The sequence below is a fragment of the Budorcas taxicolor genome, chromosome 21, assembly GCF_023091745.1.
Source record: "Budorcas taxicolor isolate Tak-1 chromosome 21, Takin1.1, whole genome shotgun sequence".
NCBI lineage: Eukaryota > Metazoa > Chordata > Mammalia > Artiodactyla > Bovidae > Budorcas > Budorcas taxicolor.
Window position 1 is genome coordinate 26,553,755 of NC_068930.1, and position 8,730 is coordinate 26,562,484.

An 8,730-nucleotide genomic window follows, 5' to 3' on the forward strand; every position below is an offset into this window, starting at 1 on the left:
CCAGATAAAGAAAAGAAAGTATTTGTAAAGACGGATAAAGATCAAGCTTCTGAAATCCGGGTGACAATGATGCTCACTGAGAGCTGTAAGCTGTGCGGTCTTCATCACAGAAATCTTCTTCCTGTCACCAGGGTGTGTATAGGAGAAAAGCCCTTGGGGATATTGGCTTACATGAACTGGGGGAATCTTAGATTGTTTTTATGGCAGCGCCAATTAGTAGAGGCCCATAATCCAAGGGCGGTGTCTCAACAAGACTTGGTTCACATGACTGTTCAGATTGCCTGAGGAATGAGCCATCTGTCCAGCAGGGAAGTCATCCACCAAGATGTGGCTGTTAGGAACCGTGTCGCTGAGGACACACTTCAAGTGAAGATTGCAGACAATGCTGTCTGCAGAGACGTGTTCCCCATGGACTCTGTCATTGCCTGGGGGACAATGAGAACAGGCGGGTTTGGTGGATGGCCCTTGAAAGTCTGGTTAATAACGAGTTCTCCAGTGCCAGTGACCTGTGCGCCTTCAGAGGGAGGCTGTGGGAGCTAGCTTTTGACTCTGGGCCTAATGCCCTACGTGGACAGGGACCCCTTTGACATGGCTGCGTGCCCTAAAAGACGGTTACCGCACTGTCCTGAGGAACTGTTTGCTGTGATCGCTTGTTGCTGGCCCTTCGATCTGGAAGAAAGATCCTAGTTTTAGCAGCTGCTCATGGATAGCCACCTCTGCCATGTCCTCATGATTACAGATGGGTCACTAATTGCACCCCATGTTCAGCTATGTATCTTGAAAGAAAAAGATCAAAGAATTTGCGCACCTGCCTTGAAACCACCACAGGTAACTACTATTAATAATCCTGCTTTTCCCTCTAAACATTCTTAAACACCTTTTTTTAAACATTTTTTCATTTCACTAATTATTTTGCTACAATGTTACTTTTGATAACTCCCTAACATACTGTATGGGTCTAACACCAGTAACTTAACCAGAATCCCACTGGGAACATTTTGATTATTTTGAAGTTTTTGACATTTGAATAATACTACAAAAACGTTTTGTCACATAAATGTCTATATGCGTGTTAGTCACTCAGTTGTGTCCAACTCTTTGCCACCCACGAGCTGTAGCCTGCCAGGCTCCTCTGTCCAGAGGATTCTCCAGACAAGAACAATGGAATGGGTTGCCATTCCCTTCTCCACGGGATCTTCCCAACCCAGGGGTTGAACCCAGGTCTCCTGCATTGCAGGCAGATTCCTCATCATCTGAGCCACCGAGGAAGCCCAAATGTCTCTCAAATCCATGATTATTGAACAAGGCTAAGAGGTAGACTAAAATGATCGTTTGTGTGGAAATGGTTTCAGCAACTCAGAGAATGGAGCAAAAGCCAAGTGCTTCATAAGACACTGTCTGGACACTCTCCAGGGAGGGAGAGGTGGAAATCCTGGGAAGTGGTTTGCATCAGGAAGATTCCAGACTCCTGTGGGATGGTAGCATAATGGAGGACAGAAACAGCTGTCAAAGCCAGAGACCTTTCGCTGTGATTCAGCAGGGAGAGCATGAGGTGTGCCCAAGAGGACAGAACAGACAAAAGAATCCAGAGGAAGACACTCAAGTGCTGAGACACGGTAGAACCCGAGTCTGAGGAGTCAAGAAAAAAAAAGGCCAAGATGACTCAGGACCCAGGAAAGGGATGGGTGAAAAGTCACTTCACGATTTTGTGGCATCTATTCCAAACACTGAGTTTTGTATTTTCTATTTGTCCAACTCAAACTATTGGGGGATGTCAAAGAATCTTTAAAAGTTTATATGTATTTAATGAAATTCTATAGAGTGAATGTTTAATATCCAGGCAGAGAGACTGTGTGCACCCTGCTTATCTTTACTACTGGGGACAAATTTCTGGCCTTTAATCCTATTCTTTTCAATTTATAAAATGGACATGACATTTTTCAGATTTGCTTAAAGTTTAAGTTCTTTGAGCAAAGATTGTGGCCAACTTTGCTTAAAGGCTGTTTGAAGGGTTAACAGGACTTTTCAGGTGGTGCTAGTGGTAAAGAACCCTCCCTGTCAATGTAGGGGACCTAAGAGATGCTGGTTGCATCTCCGGGCCAAGAAGAGCCTCTGTAAGAGAGCATGGCAACCCACTCCAGTATTCTTGCCTGGCGAATCCCATGAACAAAGAAGCCTGGTGGGCTAAGGTCCATAGGTTGCAAAGAGTTAGACATGACTGAAGCGACTTAGCATGCAACAAGCACAAATGGTTGACACGCCTTAGAAGGGAGAGGTTGGCTACTGCCTTGTAGGGGCTAGAGGTTGTCCCCTGCCGATCAGGGCCATGTACTCACATTCTAGGCTTCTTTCCTCCGAAAGAGGCTTTGTTTCTATTCCAGAAGAAAATACAGGATCTTTCCTACTGAGGAGGAGAGCAGGAGCAGATGTGTCAGCCATCTATTTAAGCTCTGAGTTTCATAACCTGGAATTTATGCATAAACCCCATTGCACACACAGGTACACATGCCTCTACCCTCTCCCCCTGGGGGGAACCAGGGCTAAGTTTATTCGGCAATGAAACAGTCTGATGCTTGATCCAGAGATCTCATGTCGGGCTGGTGTGTATACAGTTGGCTAGCATGTATGTTTGTATGCATACATATACACTTGCATACTGGTATAAATACATGCCACCCAGGTATACGTGCACACTCATAAAGACTCATATAAATAACTGTGGTAAGGTAACTCGTTAACTCAGAAGTAGGATCTCAGACCTGTCAGAATTTCAGACAAAATACCGAGAAATGGATCAACAGAAGCAGTGGGATGTCTCAAGATCAGGGTAAAAGGATGGTGACTTCCCCCACCTCCAGTCGCTCACTTGCTCTGATGAAACAAGCTGCCATGTTTTGTGCAGCCCTATGGAGAGGCCCGGGCTTCCCTGGTGGCACTGGGGGTAAAGAACCTGCTTGCCATTGCTAGAGACCCAAGAGAGGCCAGTTCAGTCCCCGAATTGGAAAGATCCCCTGGAGGAGGGCATGGCAATCCACTCCAGTATTCTTGCCTGGAGAATCCCATGGACAGAGGGAGCCTTGCACAGGGTTGCCAAGGGTCGGACACAGCTGAGGCGACTTAGCATGTACATACACACATATGGAGAGGACTGGGCTTCCCTGGTGGCTCAGCCGTGAAGACTCCGCCCGCTAATGCAGGAGACTTGGCTTTGATCCCTGGGTTGGGAAGATCTCCTGGAGAAGGAAATAGCAACCCACTCCAGTATTCTTGCCTGGAGAACTCCACGGACATAGGGGCCTGGTAGGCTACAGTCCATGGGGTTGCAAAGAGTCTGACGTGACTGAGTGACTAACAAACAATAAATGGAGAGGCCCACATCACAATAAACAATAAACGGAGAGGCCCACGTCACAAGGACAAAGGACAGCCTCCTGCCAACTGCCCCCAAGAACTGAATCCAGCCCCCACCTCATGTGTACGCTTGGAAGCACGTCCTTTCCATTCAGACCTTGAAGGGACCACAGCCCCAATCTGGTGAGACTCAGTATCAGAGAATCAATCTACACTGAACCATGAGAAATGGTGATGTAATAAAGGCTGTGACACACCTAGATGCCGTATTAGAAACAGAGACATCACTTTGCTGACAAAGATCCGTCTGGTCAACGCTATAGTATTTCCAGTAGTCAAGTACGGATGTGAAAGTAGGACCATCAAGAAGGCTGAGCACCGAGGAACTGATGCTTTGTTTAACTGTGGTGCTGGAGAAGACTCGTGAGAGTCCCTTGGATAGCAAGGAGAGCAAACCAGTCAATCTTGAAGCAAATCAACCCTGATTATTCATTGGAAGGACTGATGCTGAAGCTGAAGCTCCAATACTTTGGCCACCTGATGGGAAGAGCCGACTCACTTGAAAAGACTCTGATGCTTGAAAGATTGAAGGCATGAAAAGAAGGGGTCGACAGGATGAGATGGTTGGATGGCATCACCGACTCAGTGGACGTGAGTTAGAGCAGACTCTGAGAGAGGGGGAAGGACAGGGAGGTCTGGCATGCTGCCGTCCACGGGGTCACCAAGAGTCAGACACGACTGAGTGACTGGACAACAAGAATAAGGCTGTAGTTTTAAAACACCAAGTTTTAGGGTAATTTCCACTAATACGTGCTCTTACCTATCCTGTAAAACATGGCCCGAGTCTCCCTGGCGTCCGTGCACACGGGTGTCCCTCCCACAGCAGCAGTGCTGCTGGCCATGCCCTGCGTGCACGTTCTCGGAGGGAACAGGGCCCAGAGCATCAGGGTTCACAGGGCTGCCCTGCCCTGGGCCTCTTCATCCAGAGGCCAGTGTTTAACACAGAAGTGCCCTGGCATCTGGGGGTCAGCCACCGCTGAGGGGCCACCCTCCCTTGCAGGCTCTGGGCGGTCCTCTGGTGGGTCCAGCCCGGGAGCCCAGCCCTGCTCGAGCCACTCTGAGAGCAGGAGGCTGTCTGCTCTGTCCTGTTCACGTCTCAGCTAGAAAGCTGGATTGGGTTTTAAGTTTTTTTACCAGCAGCTTTTAGCTATATGTCAGAATAAAGTCAGCCACAGAGTTCTCTCCTTGATCTGCTTGGTCCTTCACATTTCTCTGAATTCTCAAAGCAGCTGAAGCCCAGAATGGGGAGGGGCGGGGTGTCTGGAGAGGAGGGGCTCGGGCACCAGCTTCCGTCCCAGGACTGACTCGTCTATGTGTTTGTTTCCAGTTTACCCGCACTACTTCTGTAGGTGATTATACAGCGTCCAGAAGACGACAAAGGCTACATTTTGAACTTGATGCAATCTTTAATCTGTCAATACTTGTTATATGGACCATAAGATATTTTATTAGAGTTTTTCATTAGGGAAAAATTCATGAATACCATAGAGAAAATATTTTAAAATTTAATGTTTCTTATATTTATGTAAACTTATGACTTCATTTATATACTTCCTTTTTCTTGTCTATCCAGGCTATGAATATCCTTTCAGATCAGTTCCTGTTCTGATACCTGATTTTAGTCTTTCAAATGATTGTACTGTAATACTTGTCTGTATAAATCCTATGAACAAATATAGGGCTTTTGCAAATGATGCATTTATTGTCATTATTCTTGTTTAATTTTTAAATGTTAAGCCATGAGAGAAGGGGTTTTACTGCGATTGTAAAATCATCATGACACGGTGTGCATTATCCTTCCAGAATGTAACCAAGCTCTCCAACAATCACTCTGAAATGAGCAAACTGAATTTCAACCAATTGTTGTATTTTAACGACTGACCTAAACTGTACTTTGTTTCTGGGAAGAACTGCTTTTTGTCTGCAGCGTGAAGCCATTTAAAAGTACTGGGTGTTAACTGTGAGCTTCTAATGAAATTTGGGCTGAAAGGATAACTAGGAGACGACTATGAAAATCTCTCCTGTAACCCAGTCTCTGTGGACCCAGATCCCTCCTCTCTGGTGAGACTGTTTGAGGACCAATCGCGATGCCCTGCACCCGCTGTGGAGCCATCGAGCTGGACAGTGAGGACGCCACATCCCTGACAGACAGACAGCACAGTGCAGCTCTGACAAAGACCTTATTTTTCTGATGTAAATCATCTTTTTACATCTGTTTGTAAACATGTTTAAAGAATGGACCTAGGCATACATTTCTAGATTTTGATGACATAACCATTTTGGATAGTATAAGTAGCAAATGTAACTTTTACTTTTTCAGCAGCACATTAAAGCAGGCAGCAAGAGATGCATTCAGGTCATGGTGCCTTATTATGCAGCTGATATCTCAGCAGACACAGACAGCATGTCTCCTTACATGTGTGTTCTGCCTTTCCTTGTACAATTCATTGTTAACATTCTAATTTTCTATCTTTTGTGAACTTCCTGAATATGTGACAAAGTATGCACAGTCTACTTTTGAACTATTTTTTATCACAGTATTATTTATTGCTTTCTTTCAATAAAGTACTGAAGCAAAATTTCCCACTGCCAATAAAGAGTGCCGAGGGTAAGCTGTATTCTCAATGAGAACAGACCACAGCTGGTAATGGGAGCCCGTGTCATCACACGGACATTCTGTTAAGAGAAACGGATGGATACAATGGAAAGGCTAGAAGGCGGAAGTATAGGTGTCCCCAAAGGACAACCGACCTGGAATTCATGTCCTTGGATCTGGAGACAAGGGACTCCATCACTTCAGCACCTGCGGGGACGGGGCCCCTCTGCTGCTGAGGCGTGGGCAGCGGGCCGAGGGTGGGAACAAAGTGCAGGTGTCGAGGCTCACCGTGGATCCCAGGGTGGGGTGGCCGAGGGCAACCCTGACGTGGACGCGAATGATGCACTAGGGAGTGTACGTGTGCACGCTTGTGTGTGGGAGCTTTTCATGTTATTTTGGTCAACAGTCTTTGTTATTCATATATCCACAGAAACAAGAATGTAGCAGGGGGAGGTGGGAGGGAGATTCAAGAGGGAGGGGACACACGCACACCTATGGCGAATGCATGTTGCTGTACGGCAGAAATCAAACCGATACTGCACAGCAGTTATGCTTCAGAAAAAAAGAACATAGCAAGGTGGTCAGGAAAGTATGGAAAAAAGATTTCTCATAGAGATTTATAATCACAACTCTGTGTACATCTGGGAGCAGGCTGCCCACCACCATCAGACCTTCCCACCAGCATCAGACGTTTAACCCCCAGCATCAGGCCTTAGTCGAGCATCAGGACCTCCCCCAGCTCAGACCCTAGTCCAGCATCAGATGTTCCCGCCCCAGCATCAGGGCCCTCCCCCAGCATAAGGCCCTCCTCCAGCATCAGGCCTTAGTCCAGCATCAGGACCTCCCCCAGCATCAGATGTTCCACCCCCAGCAGCAGGGCCTCCCCCAGCATAAGGCCCTCCTCCAGCATCAGGCCCTCCCTCAGCAACAGGCCCTCCCCCAGCATCAAGCCCTCCCCCAGCAACAAGCCCTCCCCCAGCATCAAGCCTTCCCCCAGCATCAAGCCCTCCACCAGCATAAGGCCCTCCCACAGCATCAGGCCCTCCCCCAGCATCAGGCCCTCATCCAGCATCAGACCCTCCCCCAGCATCAGGCCTTAGTCCAGCATCAGGGCCCTCCTCCAGCATCAGGCCCTACCCCAGCGTCAGGCCCTCCTTCATCATCAGGCCTTAGTCCAGCATCAGACCTTCCCCCAGCATCAGACCCTAGTCCAGCATCAGGCCCTCCCCCAGCATCAGGCGTGGCAGCCCCACTTGTCTGACGCTCCTGAGCACACTTGGGCAGCCCCAGAGCAGCGGGACAATAGCTCTTGCAGGATGTGCATCTTTAGGAATCACCTGCGGAGCAGCAGCAGCTGGGGTCTGTTTCAGGCCAAGGAGAGGCAAAGAAGAGGCACTTCTGCCGGAGGCAGCGGTGGGTGTGGGCACGTTCCCCAGCTCTGCTGCCTCCCCGAGGGGGCTTTGCTCTCCTGCTCTTCTCACATGCTCACTCCAGGGCCCCAGGGCTGTGTCCTTCCAGATTCACGGTCTCCTTGATATCTCAAGCCCAAGTCCTGAGTTGCGTCCCAGTCCGGCGTGGCAGAGGGCTGGGAACATCCAAGCTCAAGGGCTGAAAGGATCCCAGGGGGACAGCCGAGCCCCAGCAGGTGGCAGAGCAGGCGATGAGGGTGGCCGCCCACAGAGAGCCCCAGAGCAGCACTGGAAGGAGCGCAGGGATGCCTTAGCTCACTTGGGGACGTTGCCTGGCCTCAGCACTCAGATGTCACCCCAGCAGCTCTGGGGACACAGGAAGCCGGTGAGTGACACCACGCCACCCTGGCCGTGTGGGTGGGCACTGCTGACCATGGCCTCGGTTTTCATTCCAGTTCCGACTGTCCCTCCAAGGGCTGGCGGGCTCCTCCTCCGAATGGCACAGATATTTTCTTTGTGGGTGAACACATCCCGGCTTGTCTCTGTCGGCACTGTTGTCGCTCTTCGTGTGTTTTCCTCTTCTCATCCTGTGTTGCTGCTCTTCCAGTTTAACTTAGGAGCAGCCCCCTGATTTTCTGCATTTCCTAGTTGTCAGCGTTCCCTGGGGCTTTCCAGGTGGCGCTAGCGGTAAACATCCTGCCTGCCACTGCAAGAGATAACGAGACATGTGGGGTCGATCCCTGGGTTGAGAAGATGCCCTGGAGAAGGGCATGGCAACCCACTCCAGTATTCTTGCCTGGAGAATCCCACGGACAGAGGAGCTACTGGGCTACAGTCCCTGGGGTCACAAAGAGTCAGACACGACTGAAGCAGTTGAGCACACACTCAGCTTTTAGTTCAGTCACTCAGTTGTGTCCAACTCTTTGCCGCTCCGTGGACTGCAGCACTCCTGGCTTTGCTGTAATTCACTGTCTCCTGGAGTGTGCTCAAACTCATGTCCATCGAATCAGTGATGCCATAGAACCATCTCATTCCTGCTGCATCCACCAGAGAGGTGGCTGGGGCTCGGCAAAGTGCATGGTCCCACTGCGTGGATGTGAACCTGCCCTCACCACTGCCTCACCGCGTGACCATCACCGTCTGCTCCCCTGTAAATCGGGAGGTGGCAGCACCTGCTTGGTAAGGGGCACACACAGCATCTGGTATACAATCAATGCACCATCCAGCTCAGTGTTGTATTCACTAACAAGAGGGATAGCACTGAATAATCTGCTTCTTTTTCTCTCTTCTCCCTTCACTGTGCTCCAGACCACA